The sequence below is a fragment of the Pan paniscus genome, chromosome 9, assembly GCF_029289425.2.
Source record: "Pan paniscus chromosome 9, NHGRI_mPanPan1-v2.0_pri, whole genome shotgun sequence".
In the NCBI taxonomy this organism is placed as follows: Eukaryota; Metazoa; Chordata; class Mammalia; order Primates; family Hominidae; genus Pan; species Pan paniscus.
The window spans coordinates 10,472,697-10,494,854 of record NC_073258.2 but is presented as its reverse complement, the minus strand read 5'-3'; the positions used below and the strand labels follow the sequence as shown (position 1 = coordinate 10,494,854).

Below are 22,158 nucleotides of genomic sequence, written 5' to 3'. Positions count from 1 at the left end.
TTTATGTTAAAAGGATACACATTTCCCACCTCCCACTCCCACTTCCCTGGGAGAGCAGTGTACAGGACACTCAGGCTAGACTTCCCCCTATGAAAAAGGCATGGTGAGCACGGACCCACCCCTCACCGAGTCACACACCCAGAAGACAGACGGCAGCGCAGGACGCACTCCGTAAGTGGGTCTGAAGTCCCTCCCACCCTCTCCGTGAAAGAGAGTCGAGGTGATGAGTGCTTAGGAACAATTCAAATGTACTCTGCCATGAACCGCCTGTATGCCTTGGGCTGTCCTGGGGACTTAATAGTTAATATATATAAACCACTTAAAACAGGCGGTAAGAGTTAGCTGTGGTTACATAATGATCTGCACCCCCTTTCCCTCCAGCCCCCCTGCAGTCTGTTCTCACATGGCAGTGAGAGTGATTTTTTCATAATGCAAATCTATCCTTGCACCTGCTGCTTCAAATCCTTCACTCACTTCCCTTGCTCACAGACCAAAATTTCAAAAAGTTCCTACAAAGCAGTGAAGTTTCTGGTCTGTAGCTATACTGGTATGCTTTTAGAGAAGCCGGGCTTTCTCCACCTTTGCAGACTTTTGGGTCTGGAATCCACTTCCCATCCCTGCCCCGCAAGCCAAAGCCCTATGGCTGAGACGGAAGTTATGGTTCAGTGGGGACCAAGGAGGGCCCAACTACTTGTATTTCTTTAAAGTTCCTGAGGGGGGCATTGATGAACAGTTATTAGTCTACTATGTTAGAAAGGACTCATGGTTTATATTATTGCACATGATTACTGTGCTGGACCTGAGAAAATGTAAGGGAATCAACAAGAAAACCCCCAGAATCAGAAAGTTCAGTAAAGTTGCCAGATAAAAAGATGGAAAAATAGCCAAGAACATTTCTATAAAAAAATTATCATTTGCAAAATGAGAATGAAAAAGATCTCATTTACAGTGGTACAAGACTACATATGAAAAGTTTTAAAATAATACCAATGAGACTGATTTGTGATTCATATAAAGAAAATTATAAAATGCAATTGAGATTTATAAAAAGAACTTGAAGAAATGGAGATTCCTAATGTATTTCTATATGATAGGAAGACTATTTTAAAGACAGTCATTCTTCCAAAATGAGACTTCATTTAGTTCAAAGCAAAATTCCAAGGGGATTCTGAAACTTGATAATGTACAGAGATTTTTTTTATGCTTCCCTGTGGTGATGATTTAAGGAAAGGAGGGCGAGCCCCAAGATGGTTTGTGAACGTGGGCTCTGTGATAAGAAAGCCAGTGTGGCCATGTTGCCTCGCTGGCTAGTGTCGATCAGCAACACCACCTCCATTGTCCCGTGAGAGCATGCCCACACGGTGCGGCCATCCTGCCCCACATCCCAGGATGGCAGATTAGTGGGCAGCAGTGAGAGTTTGGGGTAGTCAGGGAATTGGTGCCCCCACTACTCTCTTTTTTGCCTGTTTCTCTCAATCAATGGCCGTTTTTACCATTTTCAGAGCCATGAATTAAGAGTGGCCAATTCAGCTGACCTGTGTGGATGCCCATGATTAGGGCAGACTGGGATAAGCTACTCGTCTGCCCCTAGTTCCTCTAGATAACCCAGGTATAGATTATCTGGAAGGAAAAAAAAAACAACAGCAAAAAACAAAAACAAACAAAACAGGCAAGAAAAGCAAAGACATTTCCGATGACGGCTAATGAGAGGAGCGCCAATCCCATTAGATAGGAAAATAAAAGACATTTCTGATGACGGCTAATGAGAGGAGCACCGATCCCATTAGATAGGAAAATACACATCTGCAACAACTGAAGCAGTGTGACGGTGGACAGGAATGTCGTGTGAAACGTCAATGGAAGAAAACAAGCAACCCAGAAATATACTCTAAGAACTTAATTTCTCTACAAGAATTTAGGGTTAATCCCCCCCCCCCAAAGAATACAAAGAATACTAAATTTAAAAATGAGAGTGTAAAATCATTATGACAAAAGTGTAAAATAAAGTGTCCTGTGGTTATCTGGAAGGGGACAAAGAGAGGTTCCAGAGCTATGAGACTGGGCTGATTTTCAGCATAAGCAATTGTTATTGTAGTAGGTGGTTTGTGTAGAGAAAAAGCAAAGAAAAGACGGAATGGTTCAGCAAAGCAGAAAGCACACTGGGCTAGAAGCCAGGGGTCTGAATTCCAACCACAACTCCTCCCTGTGGAGTGATCATGGGCTAGGTCTTTCTCATTTCTGGGCCTCACTCCAACATTTCAAAGATAAAGAATTAACACAGATGACCTGCAGCGGCCCTTCCTGCTCAGTCTTCTGGGATTCAACGATCATTCCCCATTTGTGGTTTCTACAGCAGGACTCGACGGGAGTGCAGAAAGAAACTCAGATCTTTCCTGCCCCAAATCGCGGAGTGACCTCGTAGGCTGGCCCTGTTCATTTCAGTACTGAGGCTCGCACTGCACCCAGCCCCGTCAGTCACGGGGACCCAGAGATGACTAACACAGGGCACTGGCCTGTGAAGATCATGGGTTACTGGAGGACACAGATGGACACAGATAACAAACAATAATCCCAGGTGGTATGAAGTCAACCCAGCCAGAGGTGAAGACCCGTGGGGGCACAGCAGAGAGAGCCAGAGGAGTCTGGCAGGGAACCAGGCAGGGCTTTGCGGCAGAGACGGCCTTTGAGGCTGGGTATTAAAGGATACAGAGCTCAGTAAAGGTAGACGGGGTGAGGAAGCCACGGGAGTTAGGAAAGCACTGGGGTGGATGGCCTGCCTGGCTGTAACACGTGGGGAATGAGTAGGGAGAAGAAGGGTCTTGGAGAGGTTATATGGGACTGGGGAAGTTGGTCTGGAACAGGGCCAGGCTGCCTGTAAACAATGGGAAATTGCAGGGGTGCAGGGGTGTGGTGGTGCTGGGGAAGTGATCCTGCCTGTGAGGGAGGGGATCATAGGCAGCCCTGGCAGCAGGGTCTGTGGTGAAGCCAGAGGGAATTAGAGATACCAGTGAGCAGGCTCTTCAATAGCCCAGGGCAGAGCTAGATGCGGCCCAGGAGGGGCCTGAGGTGAGTGGTACAGCTGAGGCAAGCCCATGGGACCCGAGGCAGGACAGCACAGCGGCAGGAAAAGCACAACTGAGGCCAGAGAGCCTGGGCTCTTTGTCCGGGCTCTGCCTAACTGTGTAACCTAAGGCTGTTTAACGATTTCCGCCTCAGTTTTCTTATCTGCAAACAAGTGGAATGGTTTTTAGGGACGTCAGGGGATTCCATGATTTAATAAATACAAGCTTTTAGCATGGTGCTTGCACTAAGTGCTCTATTCATGGTGGTGATGGCGATAGAAGAGCTGCATGTTGGAGGAAGAGGGGTCTGGACAGTGGCTCCTCAGGGAACCCAGAGGGGATTGGAGGTTTGAGAAGGGGTTGGGCATTGTGAGTTACTACTCAGATGTGCCAGGTTTGAGTGTCTGCAGGTCACCCCATTGCAAGTGACTGGAAAAGTGCATCTGGAGCTTAGACAGAGGATGTGTGAGGAGAGGGAAATTCAGGGAATCCTGAGCCCGGGAGGAGGCTGAGGCAGAGGCTCAGGGGAGGGTGCAGACTAAGGGAGAGGAGGGCTGACAACAAAGACTTGAGTGTGTGGCTGTGGAATCCAGCATAGAAGCTCCTTGAGGACAGGGGTTTTCACTGTTTTGCTCCCTGCTGTATCCCCAGTGCCTAGTACAGTGCCTGGAAGAAAACAGGAGTTTAATAAATATTTGTCGAGTGAATACATGAGGAGAATTTTTCCTGTCATTCACTCTAAGTATTTTGTTAGGCACAAAATAATAACAGTAGCTAACATTTATTAAATGCTTACCCTGTGCGAGGCACCATGCTAACAGCATATAGGGTCCCATTCAATCTTTACGACAGCCTGGAGGGAAGGTACTATTATTATTTCCAGTTTATAGATCAGGAAGCAGGTCTCAAAAGGTAAAACAACTGGCTGAGTTCACACACCTCATGAGGAGCAGAGCCAGGGGCCAAACCTGGGGCTGCAGGACTCCCTGTGGGTGCTCTCCTAGACCCTGACTCAGCAAGAAAGGAAACTGGGAGCAACAATGCCCTGTGCCGGCTCTCACATGCTCAGTATTTTTAAATCTTGCTGGAGGAGGTGGGGAGCCAGAAGAATGAGCTGGAGAAGCTGGACCTCACTGGTGTCAGACTTACGGAGTGGGGCCATTCACAGACCAGTATTTGGTGAGGCCAGACGGTGGAGGAATGGGAGCAGATCAGGAGCTGGGAGTGGAGCTGCCTGGAGCGGGAGAGGCAGGATGGAGGTCAGAAACTTACTGAGAGGAAGGAGCTCCATCTGTACACGGTGATGGCTGTGTGTGTGAATGTGTGTGCATTTGGGGGAGGTAATGGGCTGCAAAGGTTATCCAGAGGATTCAGGCAGGTCCAGAAAGATCCAGGGTTGTCCCAGGGTGACAAGGACTAGAGGTCATTTGCAAAGTGCAGGGGCTGCACGCCTGGTAGGCTGTTCGTGCAGGTCTCGTCACAACTCTTCAACCTGCTTCCATAACCAGTGCTGAAGTCCTCAAACACCCGCAGTTAGTACACCTCTCCTAGGCGTGAGCTCTGAAGAGGGCAGGAGGAGTCAGACAGGCTAGGCTTGCCCCAGGTCTCCAGCTCGCAGGCGACAGATTGGGATTCAGAACTCTGGACTCCTCTAGCTGCTGAGCAGTGTTGCCCCAAGCAGGGTGGCTGCCCAGGGAAGTCTGAGGCAGCTTCAGCCTCTCTCTCTCCAGGTTGTCTGGACCCTCTGCACAGCCCTGCTGCCTCCAGAGAACGAGGTTCATCACTCAGTCCCCTGTGCACAGTAACTGGCTGGGACTGGGATCCGGGTCAGGGCATAGGCTGTGGAGCTGTACAGGGGCTGAACCCAGAGCCAGCTCCCTCTGGACTGCACAGAGTTGCTTTCGCCCCCATCCTCACTCATTCCTGACTCATGCCAGGCCCTTCCAATTCCCTTCACCTCCATGCTGCCTGCCTGCCTCTGGTAATGCTCCTGCAGGGGAAAAGGCTGTCATGCTGTGTGCCAAGTGGAACCTCATGTCCAGCGTCTGAGCAGACCTGTTGGTTCTGGACACTCTCAGAACACCCTGGGCTAGAGGAGAGAACTGCAGAGTGCCCATTCTTCCCCTGGCAGTACCCTTGGAGCCCCCACAGCCTCAGGGCAGCCTCCCCCCGGGCCCCTTCCTCCTCGGCCAACTCTGGGGTGACATGATTAGCCACCGCCCAAGCACTGACCACCATGCACAACCTATTTCATGTCTGACCAACCCCAGGCTGGACTCTGAGCTCACAGAGAGAAACGCTTCACCGCGATATGACTCTGAGGGCAAGAGGAGTGTCTGCAACCACAGAATCCACACTGTCATGTATGTGTAGACCTCCTACGATGTGCAGGAGTGGTGCTGGGGGCTTTCCACGCACTGTCACAAGGCCACACACAACTTATTTTTCAGATAAGGAAATCGAGGCTCAGAAACTTGCCAGACTTTAACTATTCCACGTCACCAAATTCATCATTACCCTTGGGTCAGATAAACCCTGAAGCAGAGCTGCTCTTCCAGCTCTGCCCCTAGGCTTACCAGGGGGCATGCTGCCCCTTCCTTCACCCTCCACCTCGTCCAGAGTGGAGGCCTATTGGGGCCCACAGATACACTCAACTCTGCTCTAGGTACTAAAAGAGGCAAATGGAAAGAAACTGACATTTGTTAACAACTATTCTTGCTGAGTGCTGTCATGTATTATTTTCTCATTCAATCTTCTTGACTGCCCTATAAGGCAGGTACGACTATCCCCATTTTAGAGAAAAGAAAGCGAGGCTCAAGAACTGAGGTCACACAGTAAGATATAGGCCTACCTGAATCTAAGACTCACACGAAACCACTTCTTAACTCTGTGTCACTCCCATTGTGGAACCTGGGGCACACGCCATGTCTCCTCTGTCCATTACCACCCGCTCCAGCACCACCAATGCCCTGGCCCCATGAGGAGCAGGCCAGGAATGAGAGGGAAAGGGAGTCTGCTTCCTTCCCAAAGCCTGGAGGACCTTAGTGGGCCCAAGACACCTGCTACCCCAGCAACATGCACACTTCCTCCTTAGCCTGATGGTCATGATCCTGGCTTGGCCTCTGCAGACAGGGGCCCTTCCCAAGTCCAGGTGTAGTCTGGAATGATGATCCCCCGGCCAGCTTCCACCAATTCTCCTCCAAGAGGCTGGGCCTTGCTACCTATATTATACATTGGCCCTGTGTCCTCTCATCCCCTAGCATCCTGCTTCAACATGGAGAGGCCCCTGGGACTCCAAGACCTCCTTTGGTTGCACAAATCACTCTTCTGCTCCTACCAACAATATCTTTGAGTATCCATAGCTGTCTATTTGTTCCCAAGTTTGCGGAGTCCTTTGATACCATGATTTAAATTGCTGACTTCAAATCCTATGCTAGTTCCTCCTGCCCCACCAGCCATGTCTGCCCTGACTTACTGTCCTCATCATCTGGCCTGTTTGCTCTGAGATCCCAGGAGGCCCTGTGGCCCTGTCTGCAACAGCCATGGCACCTAGTTTCTATCACTGGGTTTCATGCCCCTGACCCTCACTGTCTCTGCCTTGAGTTCCTGGTATCACTGAGGAGGCCCCTGTCATTATCTGAAGGCCACAGTCTTCGACCCCACTTACGTCAATGTTCCCTAACAGCCTCCTTTTCCACAACTCCTCATGCTTAGACCTCAGCCAAGACATGAGGGCCCAGACCCCAACAAATGTTACTGATCTTACCCAGCCAGGCCTCTCTAGCCACGATCAGAGCCCTGGTTTTACAGGTACTGGGTAAACTCTTGGTGCAGCCCCTGGATGCTCATTAGGATCAACAGGCAAGTGTACTACAAGCCCCAAATCTGGTTTATCCCTATGGCCACAGCCACAAGCATAACATGGTAATCTGTGTACCCAGAAGGTCACATCTGGGGTAAGAGGCTGTGCAGCCTGTCCAGTGGAGCTCAGGCACAGTCCATCAAGGTGGGGACAAGCACGGGGCCACGGGTTCTCCTTCTCCCCTTCATCTCAGTCTTCTCCCTGGGGCAAGTGATGCTGTTTTAAAACCATATTCATTGTTCAGCCTCAGAGCATTGGAAACTATGGCCCTGATGTACATTCTGGCCTATTGCTGGGAGACTGAGAACTGAGTAAGTCTGAAAACTCAGAGCTATCCATTTTCCAGTCCTGATCCAGCTCTTAGACTCAGAACCGATCCTGCCATATCCCTGCGGGACAAATGACGCCTATGAGGTTCTCAAAGTCCTTCAGAGAATGTCCAATGTCACCAATCATTGAAACAACGGCATTAAAACAACTTTCCACACCACTCCTGACCAAAATCGCAAAATGAGAAAAAAGAAAGTAAATAAAACAGCTATAAATAAATAAAAATGATGAACCTTTATACTGGAGGGCTGTGGGGACAGCTATACATAATTGGTGTCACAGTAAATGGGCTCAATATTTCTGGAGAACCATCTAGTAATATGTGACAAGAACTATAAAATTGTTCATGCCCTTTAACCTAGTAGTTCCACTTGGGGAATGCCTCCCAGTAAAATACTAAGAAAGTAATTTGTACAGAGATATTCATAGCCATGATATTTATAATAGCAAGAAATTGGAAGGAGCCCAAAGGTTCAGCACTTGGGCATTGACTAAGCAAATTGGGTCGAGTGAACACTCCCGGATGCTTTACAGCCAGGAGGTGTGGACATGTGCAGTCTGGGGCAAAATGAATGTGCATCCTTGGGCCGGCAAGACGGGAAATAAACCGAATCAGATGGCCTGACTCCAGCTTCAACCATGGAAGCAAACGTGCAGTCGGCTACTTCATGCTGCCTTCATGTTAATTCAGTTAAGTCAGTAAACTTCATGTCAATTATGAGGGTTTTAAAGGTCATTTATTTTACTTTCTTTTTCTAAAGGTCATTTTGAATTAACTGAATTCTTTTTTAAGAAGACATTTAAAATGCTAACAAGGAACTCCGTGGAGGAGATTTCATAACTGTCCTTGTGTGCGCTCATCTCCAGGGAGTCCTTTCTGACATCTCATCTCTCTTTCCTCGTGTCTATGCAGGAGGACCTGGGCTCACACACGCGGCTGGACAGGGGCTGCTGTGGACCGGAGGCGCTGGGCCCTGAGACAGATGTGAGGGTCCCCGGCCTCAGCAGGCCCAGACACTGTGATGGGGCAGTCCCTGGCCCTGATGCTCTGTCGCACCCCTTCCTGAGCCTTCCTTCCTCTGGGGCCCACTCTGTGCTCCATGCTTTCTCCTGTGCCTCAGGAAAAGGTTACCGAAGAGTATGTTGGCCTCTCCTTCCCCCGAGAGTGCAGATGACCTGAACACCTTCCAGAGACAACGTCTGAGTGTCTAAGGTGGCCCTGTAGGCAGAGTCTGGGCTTCCTGGCCCCGGGTAGGTGTCTGCCAAGAGCAGTGGTTTCCTCCCCCAGCTGCAGCCTGTCAGAATCACCCAGGGAGCTTTCTAAAATAAAGATTCCTGGGCCCTGCCCTAGAGTCCCTGTGGGCAGAGCCTGGGAATGTGCATTTTAAAAATATTCCTAGGGCTTCTCATGATGCAAACCACCGTTCTAGGGCCTTTGATGCCTAAGAAAGAAGGTTGTGAGCCTGCCTTCCTGGGGTCTTCGGTTCAAAAGGCTCTTATCATGAGCCAGCAGCCATGGTAGAAACTGCAACCCCTCATGTGTACACACACACACACACACACACACACCCTTCAGAGGAAGGCCCTGCCCAGTAGCCTAGAGCATCTGGGAGAGCCCTCCACAGGCCCCTGACAGCGCCTGGCTCCCTAGCTCCCTAGAGGCCAAGAGCCAGCCTCCGCCTCAGCCCAAGCATGTGTATCTCCCCAGGACTGCAACCTCCCAAGCTTTCTGGGTTCCCCACGTCCTGTGGCAGGGTCTCCTGCTGCAGGAGCTCTTGGTCCATGCCCGTGGTCCCAGGTGGGGCAGTGGGGGCCCGCGGCTCCACCTGCCCAGGCCATACTTACGGAGTCATTTTATAAAGCTGCGTCCTCCTCTCAAACAGCGACCCTCCCCAGGCCCAGGTCCAAACCCCGGCCACTGGCGTGGCCTGGGCAGACTCCGTCTCACCGCCCCCTGTCTCCAGGACGCTCTTCAGCTTCACATTGGCGCTTGAGTCCCCCAGCCTGTTGTCAGGAAACACCAAGAGTCGTCACCCTGCCCCACCAACCACCCTGCCGAGTGAGAACGGGCTGAAGCCTCCATAGTCCTGGGGAAGCGAGAACAGAGGAGGAGGAGCAGGAAGGAACTCCAGGGGTGGGGTCTCTTCCCAGCAGTTTTGGAGCAACTTTCTGAGCCCTATCTGGGATGTTGAGTAGGTGACAGGGAGGGGGTCACTTCTACTGGGCCCCCCTCCAAACTGTTCCTGAAGTAGCAAGAGAGCTGGGGGACCTTGGAGTTCCCCAAAAGCACTGTCTCCAAGCCTGGGATCCTGGGGTCCAGTGTGGCTTTATTTGGGGATCTGGATCTCTTAGGGGGTAGGGGCAGCGGCAGGAGGCAGGACAACTTCCAGGCAATAGGAGGGTCCAGTGTATGCAGGGACATGAGTGTGGGCTAAAGGGGCACAGAGCAAACTAGCAAGATCTCTGTCCCCTCTGAGCCGACTGTCCTCGTCCTACTCTTGCACCCCAGGATCCCAGGGCAAGGGGTGTGCAAAGCTGCCCCTCCCCAACTCCTAGGCCCTGCTCTGAGGGACGGGGAGGGGAGGCCGGCATTGACTTATTTGGGATCTGAGGTCACACAGACTTGAAGGACCTGGTTTTCCCTGTAGAGGCACCGCAGGGTGTTTCCACCCCCATCCTGAGGCCAGCTCTCTCATCCTCCCTCCCCACAGCACACGCCCCCACACACTGGTCTAGGCCCAGGCTTGCCTCAGTTTACTGAGAGCGCCCAGCTGTCAGCAAGGTTTGAGGGAAGCTCTGTGGGGCTGAAGGGAAGCCAGGACACTACCCACTGAGTCCTCCCCCACACAGGTGGCATCGTCGCTGATGCCAGGCCCAAGGAAGGACGAAATGTGTTTTGTCCTGTTCAGAGACTCTCTTTGTATTTGTAGAGACAATGGACAGAGAGCATCAAGGAACGAGGGGGCCGACCTGTGGCTTCACAGCCCTGGGGCAGCAGAGAAGGGCCAGGGCCACACAGGCCCCACCATGGGGCACCCTGATGCCTGGGGCTGGGGACGAGCCAGCCAGCAGGCAGGGGCAAACTGAGCGGCATCCACTGATGAAATCACCCGCAGCTAGGCAGAGCCCAGGCCTACATAAGCATGGACGTAACCGTGACAGTGCTGTGTGGGTGGCAGGCAGGGAGTTCACACAGTGTCTGTAATGATGATGCTTGGTTTTCTCAGCGTGTGTTATTCCTCAGACTCCAGCAGCTTCTATGTTGGCAAGGATTCACAGACCCCAAATACGTACAACAGTATAAGGGATCCTCTGGCCCAGTAGTTATCAGTTGGAAAACATCCCTTCATGAAGGGGCTAACAGAAAACATAAACGCAAGTGGCTCTGGATGAAGCTGGGGACAGGGTGGGACTAGATTTCCACACTCTCAGTCTCTCCCTCCCCGTCACCCTCAACTCCTGCTTCCTGGAGATGCTTCTGGGTGACCCTGGGGCTCCAAATGTCATTTGAAAATCACTGGTATGGTCCAGCTTTCTTATTTTCAGATGAAGAAGCTGAGGCCCAGAGTGGGCAGAGATCTGCCAAAGGTCACACAGCAAGTTGGTAGCAGAGCCAGGGCTGGAGCTAGAACTGAGGCCCCATGACTCCTAACCACTGTGGTCTCCAGCTCCTAAGTCAGAGGTGGCCAGCAACCCCACCCATGGTTCTGACCTCCTCCAACCTTCTCCTGCCCACTCTCTGGTTTTCCTGCACGGAGGGACCTGGCATCTGGCACCCCTTCAAGAAACAAGGTCCAGACAGGCCTGAGTTCTTGGCCCTTCAGCACTAGTTCTGGACCCTTGTGACTGTGTTCTCCGCAGGTGGCCTCTTCACTCTCTTGGCTTTCCCACCTATCCATGGGGCTCCCAAATCTACTTCCTGATGGCTCCCCTGAGCCCCAAATGCCTCTGGGCCCCTCCAGGGATACCTCTAAGTCTCCAGGTTCAAAGCAACTCACCTTACTCCAGACCTGCTCTTCCTCCTGTTTTCTGGCAAAGTGCATAGTCCTGCCATTCACTCAGTCATCACCCCAGAAACCCAGACCCCACCCTAACCCTCCTCATCTCGCCTGTGGCTCCACCCATGAAGCCCGCCTATCGGTCCCCTCCCCTGTCCCCAGTGCCTCTGCCCGGATTGAGGCCTCACATGTCCCCAGCCTCCTTCTGGTCTCCTTGACTGCAGTTCTGCCTGCTCCAGGAACATTGCACTTTTAAAAGCCAACCTGAGCATGTCACTTGTCTGCTGACAAGGCTCTTTCCACTGCTCCTCGTTCCAAAGGATACAAACCAAGCTCTTCCATGAGGCTTATGAGGCTGTAGGACCTGCCCCCTGACCCCTCTCCTGCCTTGCTCTGCTGTCTCCCCTCCAGGCTGGCTTAGCTCCAGCCACTCCTAAACTCCCGGCAGATCTCCCCACAGAACTTCTTTCTCATCTCCTGCTTCAGCACACACCCTCTTGTCTCCTCAGATCAAGGCTTTTCCAAGTGTGCCCTTGGGTACCTGCTTCACCATCCCCTAGCATACTGTCGACTCCCGGGCACCACCCTGCCCAGACCTGCCAAAAGAGAATCTCTGCATTTTTAACACAAATCTGTGGATGCTGCACACTAAATGTTGAGAGGCACTGTTCCGCTGAGCAGCTCCTCTTGTCCCAGCCTCCCTCCTGCCTCAGCTGGGCAATTTCTTCCTTTTTGCCCCTGTACTCTCCAGGGTGTAACTAACTGTGACTGGATGTCTCCTCTGCTGGGCTATGAGCTCCATACAGGCAGTGACCATGTCTTCTTCCTCTGACCTGTAAATCCCTGAGCCTGGTACAGAGAAGGGATCAATGAATGGGACCCCCAGCTGAGCCCCAGTGCCCCTGGCCAGGAGGAGGTCAAGCTGATCTAGTGACAAGCCACAGCTTGTCTGGAAACCTAAGACACTGCTCCCAGGGTCTCTGCAAGTTACATCTGTCCCTCCACCCCACCCTACCTCACCGTCTGCACAGTAAGGAGACATGTTGGGACTATGTGTAATGGAGGGCCTACGGGGTGTTAACAGTGACATTTAACAACAAGCTCTCCAGAAAATGTCTGCATGCATAGACTCAGTAAGTTTATTATAAATTTTACTGACACAAAGGATGTATAGCACATAATTTACAAATACTAATGAAATATCTAATATTCTTTATTGTAAATTCCATATAGCCAGATGATTGTCCCAGAAATCAACCCATTCAATGAGTTTCGCCTAACTCTTTATCTGTAGCCAACCTACGGCTGCAATGACAAATTACTGTAGTTCCAGCTTAATGTTGCTTGATATTTTCATTTATGTTAACAAGTAAGTTGAAAGTGAAACAACAAAGACATGTCAGAACTTCACTCCTTCACTGGTGGTCGGAGTGACTTCTTTGCTGAATAGGTTAATAGTTTGTGAATACTGGAAAAATCTTTGTTTTCTGCTATTCACCATGGAGCAGCTATAAACATGACACCCTTTAAAATTTAATCTGCATTAGTAGTATTTTTTCCCATCACTTTCTCAGGTCTAGAGAATCAACAAAACAATAAACCAGGTCTTAATGTGCAGCACCTGTTGACTCCCCTGGTCTAGCCACCCTCGCCATGGCCAATCTGTGATGTGACTGAGCATAGAAGTGCGAGGAGATGCTCAGCAGTGCACGGTCACGTGGCAGTTCCACCCGGCAGACACAACAGACAAGCGCAGGGAAAGGCAGTAAAATGAATACGAAGTGGTGAGTTTTCAGTATATTACCTTTGTAAACATAACTTGTTTAATGTTAAATTTATACCGCTTCTTTTTTTTTTTTTTTTTAATTTTTGAGAGAGAGGATCTTGCTCTGTAGCCCAGGCTGGAGTGCAGTGGTGTGATCTCGGCTCACTGTGGCCTTGACCTCCTAGGCTCAAGTGATCCTCCCACCTCAGCCTCCTGAGTAGCTGGGACTACAGGCATGTACCACCATGCCTGGCTAATTTTTGTATTTTTTTGTAGAGATGGGGGTCTCACCATGTTGCCCAGGCTGGTCTCGAACTCCTGGCCTCAAGCAATCCTCCTGTCTCGGCCTCCCAAAGTGCTGGTGCGGCAGGCCAGGCATCACTAACACAGGCCTCCATAACAACTGTTTCAGTACTGACTGAGTGGTTAAGTCAAATATTAAAAGCTGACAGAACCAGTGCCCTTATACAAAGGCTGGGATGTAACAAAAGCCCACCAAGAGTTTTGCCTAGGCCTTTCCTGGGCCTTAAAGCATGACAAAATAATGAAGGAATTCTTAACAGGCCCCGTTTAAGGTTAAACAAGTTTTATTGGGGGTCTGAAGAAACTCCCCAGGCCTCCACAAATAAGTTTTATTGGAGGGCTGAAGGAACTCCCCAAACCTCCGTGACTTAGCAGGGGACAAGATAAGGGTAATTACCCCTGGCACCTAGACCCATCTAGATTAAGTAAATTTACTGAGGCCCCAGAGGAAGGTCTTCAGGACTCGAATCTTAGTTATAGATTAAAAGAAGTTAATCACTTATGTCTTTAGATGAGTGCACACTTACGCATAGACATATAGTTTAGAAGGTATATAAGCTCTGGAAAACTTTGTAATTTTGAGTTGGTCTGGCAATAATTTCCAGGCCTTCTCCCTGTAACCGGTTACAAAAATAAAAACTCCCCTCTCTCCCAGTTCATCTGCATCTCGTTATTGGGCCTTGAGAATAAGCAGCCAACCCTCAGTTTGGTCCAGGAACACTGGGATTACAGGCGCGAGTAACTGTGCCCGGCCAGGTTGATTCTTAATAACAGCTATGTTTAGCAAAGGGCTTACAAACATTTTCCTTTATTGCGCAATTGATTCTCATGAGCTGTTTGTGGGCCAGTTCCAGGATAGTCACCCTAAAGAACTGAATGGGACCCTCCATTACTGCCATTACCCAGAGGGCCAGTCCCCTCCCCAGCCCTCCAGAGCCTAGCTTGTGAGCTGCCAGAGCTGGGATCCTGAGAGTCTAACAGACCCTGCTGTGTGATCCAGCCAGCTTGTTTCCACTCTGTGGGCCTCAGGTTCCTCAACTTTGAGGGGGAAAATGGTGCCTCCTAACTCGTGAGGTGTGGAGAGAATGAAACGCCCACTTGCCCTTCCCCCACACACTTGGCCTACATACTGTAGTTCTTTCCCATCACTGCCCCCACACCTTACTTGAGACACACCATGCGCTTGTTTTGGGGACATGCCTGCACACCCCTCACCCTCCCAAACCACATCACACACAACAACATGTCACCCCATATACCACTCAGAGACAAGCTGACCTGTAGACCGCTGCCTCCCACACATCACCTCAGACACTCCACAGATAGATTTTCCTCCAGCTCTACCTCACACACAGCCTACCTACATACCCAAACCACACCCCACAAAGGCTCCCATGCGCATATGTACCCAAAATTCCTTCGTGTACTTTGTACCCACATGTACTGTGCCAAATACCTTTTCCCTCCCCCCAGGCATTTCACAGAAATGGATGCCTCACCCTGCCCACCACAACCCACTGACACTCCAGACGTCCCCCTGCCTTCCCCTGCCAGCACGAGCATGCGCACCACACACATGTGCCCATCATTTATTTATACTTCTCTCCAAACTCACACCTCACAGCACACACTCATGCCACCCCCACGCACAGGCATTCCCATATGGCCCTCACACACTCAAGGCATTCCCATATGGCCGCACATTCCAGGACAGGAGACCCCAGCCAGCCCTCTGAGCCCATGCCCTGGATTAAGGAGAGTGAGGGGCATCCTGGTAGCATGAGGTGGGAAAGCTAGGTTGCACTTCCTCGTGGTGACAGCTTGCTTCCCTGGAGGTCAGGCCCTGGCTTGAGGTGCAGGGAGGACTTCAGAGAGCTGAGAAAGGATAGGACAGAACTGTTGGCTAAACACCTCTGTGTCCTCCAGATCCAGCCTCAGGCGGCTGCAGCAGCCAGCTCCTTCCTGCTCTCCCCAGCAGCCCCAACCCAAACAAGGACACCCATCTGCTTCTGGAAGCTCCTCCCATGCCCTGTGAGAGCGGGACTCTTGGGGGCTTAAGGGCCTTGCCCAGGCTGCAGTGAACGCTGAGCCCAGGCTCCCCTGTCACAGGGAGGGATCAGAAGTCACACGGCCCTGAGCGAAGGGGCCAGTGGGAAGGTGAGCAGGGAGGCCAGGGCTCCCGCTTCCAACTCCACAGGTGCTGTCAGGACTCCAAGGGGGTGCCCCTTTCCTATGCCTTGCCAGACTGAGGCGGTGGCAGAGGCACACACTGTCCTTGGCTGTCCCAACCCTCAGCTCCACCTGAAGGTTGGACTCTATCCTGTCCCCCAGTCATCATCCTGTACTCTTGCCCTGTCCTTGCCCCCACCCCCAGCCCATCAGCAGCAGAGCTGAGTCCTGGGGTGAGGGGCCTCTGTCTGTCTGCTCCCATCACCCAGCATCTGTGTGGCCAGGGTAAGGGCCTCCCTCCTGGACCACCCCATCATCTGAGCAAGGAGGAGTCAGTGTGCAGCAGATGCTGGGTGGGCTCCGGGGCCCATGATGGGCAGATGCCAGCACATCTGTCTAGGTGGTCCCAGCACACTCTAAGAGCAGCCTCAGGCCAGACGGTGTCCTGATGGGCACAGGGAAGCCATCTCAGGGGTACACCCCTTCTTACAGCGCCACCCAGCAATAATCCAGAGTAATGGCTGAGGCCTTAGAGAGCAATGGTGAGGTATGCGCCACCCACTTCAGAAAGCTCACTCACTATCTTGCATTCTCCTCCCACCTCTCTCTCTCTCACACACGCACACACACAGGCCACTCCAGACTGATCCCACTAGGCTGATGCAGCCTGTCCTCTCTAGACTCTACATCCTGGTCCTTGCAGAAGATGCTGCCTTCAGATTTCCATGGCAACAGCAGACAGCTGCCCTGACTGATGAGTTACAGTAAACCCTCTCCTCTCTGTCTAGCTGAGGGGGTTTCCAGGGGACACAGGCTGAGCATCTAGGCCTGGGCTCCAGACTTGGGTTAGTTATGACAGAGTGACTCTAGGATGGGCCAGCCTCCACACCACATCTTGCCCAAGCCCACCTCCTCTTCACCTTCTGGCCCTTTGAGAGATTGTTTAAAATGGCAGAGAATAAGCCATGTAAGCACCAAGGCTGTGCTGAGCTACTCTACCATCCCTTTAACCAGATGTGCCATGTGCCTCCCAGTGACAGTAACACAGGAACATACACCCATGCACATGTGTGAACACAGGTACAGTACACACAGGAACATGTACACAATATTCACACAAAGTGGAAATCTCCATGGCTGCAGAGACCATGCGTGCATGCATGCTGACACATATATGGAGGAACACATACACACATACATATGCCAGGACACACATCCAGGTGTATGCATAGATATGCCAGAACAGACATTCAGGCTGGGAGATGACATGGCATGCAGGTGAGGACCTGTCTACAGGCTCACACATATCCATTCCAATTGATGGAAATGGACATGGGCCCACAACTGTCCCCTACTCCCACTTGTGCTCGCTCTCTGTCTCTCTCTCTCTGTCTCTCTCTCCAGCCCTTGCCCCTGCCAGGCCCAAGGAGGGGCATGTGGAAAGTCAGAGGACCATAAAAGAATCAAACCCTTAAGAAAGGGCTGTAATCAAAGATACAGATGAGACTGTACACATCTGAATCTTACTATATTTCTAGACTAATAAATTAAAAATCTCAACACAATGAACTTTCTGGAAAATATAAATCTCTAAACTTAAAAAGAAGTAGAAAAGTTGATTAGATTAATAACCATAGAAGAAACTGGAAATGTTGCTAAACAGCTCCAGACAAGAAAGGTGCCAGACAAAGATGAATTTTGGGACAAGTATTTCAAACTTTTTTTTTTTTTTTGAGACGGAGTCTCGCTCTGTCGCCCAGGCTGGAGTGCAGTGGCGTGATCTCGGCTCACTGCAAGCTCCGCCTCCCGGGTTCACGCCATTCTCCTGCCTCAGTCTCCCGAGCAGCTGGGACTACAGGGCCCGCCACCACGTCTGGCTAATTTTTTTGTATTTTTAGTAGAGACGGGGTTTCACCGTGTTAGCCAGGATGGTCTCGATCTCCTGACCTCTTGATCTGCCTGCCTTGGCCTCCCAAAGTGCTGGGATTACAGGCGTGAGCCACCGCGCCCAGCCAAGTATTTCAAACTTTTAAAAACGACAATTATTGGCTGGGCACGGTGGCTCACGCCTGTAATCCCAGCACTTTGGGAGGCCAAGGCAGGCGGATCGCGAGGTCAGGAGATCGAGACCATCCTGGCTAACACGGTGAAACCCCGTCTCTATTAAAAATACAAAAAAATTCGCCGGGCGTCGTGGCGGGCGCCGGTAGTCCCAGCTACTCGGGAGACTGAGGCAGGAGAATGGCGTGAACTCGGGAGGCGGAGCTTGCAGTGAGCCGAGATCGTGCCACTGCACTCCAGCCTGGGCGACAGAGTGAGACTCTGTCTCAAAATAAATAGATAAATTAATAAATAAAGATAAATAAATAAAAACAGACAATTATTGAGTTAGAGGAATCACTCAGCAATACACAAAAAAAGATGAGATGCAACCAACTAATTTTGCAAGGTTAATCAAACCCTGATATAAAAATCTAACTCCCCAGAAACCTAAAACTCCAATACTTAATAGCCTTACTTATTAAAAATATATTTAGCATTCTCAATAAAAGATTAACAAATCAAACCTAGAAGTAAGTTGAATGAAAAATGTAACATGCACCATATAGAGCTCATTCCATTTCCGGAAATGGAAAGATGGTTTATATATGAGTAACCCTATTTATCTAATACATCACATTAATAAGCCTAATGATAAATGTCGTAAGTTTTAACAGATACCAAAAAGGTCTTGGATAAAACTCAGCACTCATTTTTGGTTAAAAGAAATTTATTAGTAAACTAGGAACAGAAGTATAGTTGACAGGATAAAGAATATAACTAAGCATTGTTTTATAAGTTCTAGCCAATGCAATAATTTATTTTTTCACATAATTATTAGAAAAGAAGATAAACTGATCATTATTTGCATATCCAACTGTCTACCTAGCAAAATCTAAGAAAATTAACTGAAAAACTATTAGAATTAATAAATAAGTCAGTGGCATTGATTAATACAGAATAACTACCTGTAAATAAATGGCTTTTCTACATATCAGAAACATCCAATTTAAAAATATAATTAAAAAGGTCCGGCTGGGCACAGTGGCTCACGCCTGTAATCCCAGCACTTTGTGAGGCCAAGGTGGCCGGATCACGAGGTCAGGAGATCGAGATCATCCTGGCTAACACGGTGAAACCTCATCTCTACTAAAAAGACAAAAACAAAAAATTAGCAGGGCGTGGTGGTGGGCACCTGTAGTCCCAGCTACATGAGAGGCTGAGGCAGGAGAATGGCATGAACCCAGGAGGCAGAGCTTGCAGTGAGCCGAGATTGCACCACTGCACTCCAGCCTGGGAGACAGAGCGAGACTCCGTCTCAAAAAAAAAAAAAAAAAAAAAGGTACTATTCACACAAGCAATAGAAAAAATAACCTATCTAGGGAAACTTCACAAGAAATGCCTTGGACATACATGAAAACAAACTACAATTCTATTAATAATAAAACAAACTACAAAATTTTACTTATATTAACACCCTTGATAAAAGGAGATGCATCCCCTGTTCCTGTATGGAACTGCAATTTTGTCAAATAAATTGACAGGTGTGATCCCATTCTAATCATAAATGCAGTAGAATTTTTTTTCAACTGGACAAATTTATTCCAAAATTCATCTGGAGAAATAAGCCAATTTTCCAAGTTAGCCAAGACAATTTTGTAACCGTAAAAGAATGAGGAGGCATTTGCCATGCCAGTTATCAAACTGTGCTATGAATCTCCAATAAATCATCTGTACTGGGAATCTGTACCAAAAACAGTGGTATCGATGTGAGAATGACCAATGGACCAATGCAGTACAGAAATAGTACCATGTATATAGAGGAAATTGGTTTACAATAAAGATGGCCTTTCAAAATACTGAAGAAACATTGGATTATTTAGTAAGTGGCTTAGAGACCAACTTGCTATCCATTTGGGGCACATAAAGCTATATCCCTATTTCACATCACATACAAAAACAAATAACAGAGGATTAAAGGTTTATTACAAAAAAGAAAACTGTCAAGTAGAACATGTTAGAGAGTTTTCTTCTAGTCATGTGCAGGGAGTGGGGGAGCTTTTCTAAGCATGTTCCTAAATCCAGAAGCCATAAAAGTTTATTAGGTAAAAATCACCATCTTCTGTATGGCAAGAGACACTGTAATTGAAGTGAGTGCAAAGCTGGCGAATATGCAGTGAGGGTGGCCCTTCAGATACTGGGCGGAGAGAGTGGATTGATAGCCTTTCTGGAAAGAAATGTGATATTATGAATGTATCAAAGAACTTCAAAGAGATTCATTCTTTTTGAGCCATTAATTTCATTTCTCTGAAGCTATTCTAAGAAAGTGATCACAAGAGTACAGAGATTTATGTACAAATATATTCATCATTGAGAATTTAGAAATTATAGAAATAACCAAAATAAAGGAATGATTAAATTTCAACAAATCCATAAAAGAGCTATTATATAGCCATTAAAAACAGTATTTGTCCAATAATATTTAACAGTATGGGAAAGTATGTTACATGAAAAATTTAGATGACAAAACAGTTTACACAGTGTCATTAGGATATAGGCACACACAAACATACGTAATTGCCACCTGTGAACAAACTCATACTGCACATTTTTTTCAGGTAACACCCGAGATCATTTTCAAAGTAGCACCTAAGAATTTAAGCCCATTTTTTTCAGTAACAAAGAGCAAAACACAAAGCAAATAAAAGAAACAACTTCATTTTCAGCATCCACTCTGAGATGCTCACAACTCCACTCCCCGGGCTCCCCTCCTGACGGTTCCCAGTGGAACAACTGGTCCTGGCCATTAGCTACTTGAAAGCTTCCTGTCTCACCTTGACTTTAAGCTTTTCCTCTGTTTTAATGGTCCTACTGGTCTTTCTTTGGAGAATATGTGTGCAATTGGCTCATAAGATTACATCCCTCAAAAGGATGCAATTTTATTGTGGAACCAGTAAAAGTTAAAAGGTTATTGAAAGCATAGGAAAAAAGAGCTAAGAGACAGAAGAGCAGAAAACACATTTTCTTTAATATCTTCTAGTTAGATGGCACTTATTTTTAAGATGATAGACTTCGCTGAAGGGAAAAATAAAATAGTACTTTAACCAGGCCGTTTTATTTATGGAAAGCTTTTTGGCCTTATTCACTTTTTTAAAAAAAAATGAATTAAGGATTACCAGGAGTGGGTGAATAAGTAAAAGATTAAAAAGAAATACATGAATGAAAAGATGCTCAACTTCATTATTCACCAGGAAAACGTAAAGTAAAACCACAAGACCACATGCAACACACTCACCAGAACAGCTAAAATAAAAAGACAGAAAAGACCAAGTGTTGGTGGAGATATGGGACAGCTGGGATTCATATATTGCTGGTGAAAGTGTACTGGTACAACAATTCTGGAAAACTTTGGCAGCATCCACTAGAATGGAACATAAGATTCAGCAGTTCCACTCCTAGGTACGCACCTCATGGAAACACAGACACATGCACCAAAAGATATGCACAAGAATGCTTATAGCAGCACTATTCGTAATTGCCAAATACTTTAAACTTTCCAAATGTCCATGAATGGTAGAATGCATATACAAACTACAACAGTCACACAATTGAATACTATGCAGCAATAATAAATGAACTACTGTATAACTACATACCTGACATACATGCATCTTGCAAATTAATATTGAACAACATAAACCAGCCTCAAAGAGTAGATAATAAATTGTCCCACTTATATAAATGTCAAACACAGGCAAAATTAATCTATGATGTTAAGAGTCGGGATCACTACTTTGGGAGGGTGCATTTATCAGAAAAGGGCTCAACGTGGGCTTCTAGGGGGCTGGCAAATGTTGTGTTTCTTGGTCTGGGTAGTGTTAACATGACTGTCTGTGTTCAGCTGTGCAAATTCATCATAAGCTGTCCACTTATAATTTGTGTATTTCCATGTTACTATATATACTTCAATTAAAAATTTAAAGATGAAAATTAATCAAAATGTCAGTAGGAATTACCTCTGGGTGTTGGAACTATAGGTCATCTTATTTTTCTTCCTTATATTGTTTTATGTATTCCAAATTTACTACAATGAATATGTAGTGATTACATACATATGTTATTATGGTTATATAATAAAATTACATAATAAAATTACACAATAAAAGTAATGTGATTTTATTTTATATGTATGTGTGTGTGTGTGTGTGTGTATATATATATATGTACCACATAATGCCACCATGGTTCTAAAAGGTGCTGTGAAGGTGGCCTGGGCAATAAGCCACTACTTCTTTTCCTGAGGAGTATGCATTGTCTCTTTCCTGGGCCTCGGCCAGTGGTTCTCAAATCTGCCTGGACATCAGAATCACCTGGAGATCTATTTAAAATTCAGATTCTTGGGCCCTACTCTCAGTGACTCTGATTTAGTTGGTCTAGGATGGCCTCCAATACGGCACCCTTCAAGTTCTAAAATAGCAGGATGACACACCACGGGGTCTGAGCTGTGGAAGCCTCAGCTCTTCCTACTGGATGGGGGTTGGGAAAACCTGCCTGGGGCACTGAAAGTCCCCTTGGGTTAGGCTGTGAAATGAAGACTATGCCATACGGTTTGGTAGCTTCCTAGAAGGC

General features: G+C 48.2%; 1 protein-coding gene and 1 long non-coding RNA gene across 3 annotated transcripts in view; both read right to left on the bottom strand.

The window, feature by feature from the left end:
- The window catches only part of TUB (TUB bipartite transcription factor), an 87,437-nt gene that overhangs the window by 34,949 nt on the left and 30,330 nt on the right, over positions 1-22,158 (bottom strand). The window lies entirely within an intron of this gene.
- LOC130540580 (uncharacterized) lies at positions 1,137-11,517 on the bottom strand. Its single transcript, XR_008954573.2, has 4 exons — positions 11,253-11,517; positions 9,100-9,258; positions 3,859-3,915; positions 1,137-3,728 (listed from the first exon to the last, which is right to left on the bottom strand). It is a non-coding gene; the product is annotated as an uncharacterized LOC130540580 (long non-coding RNA).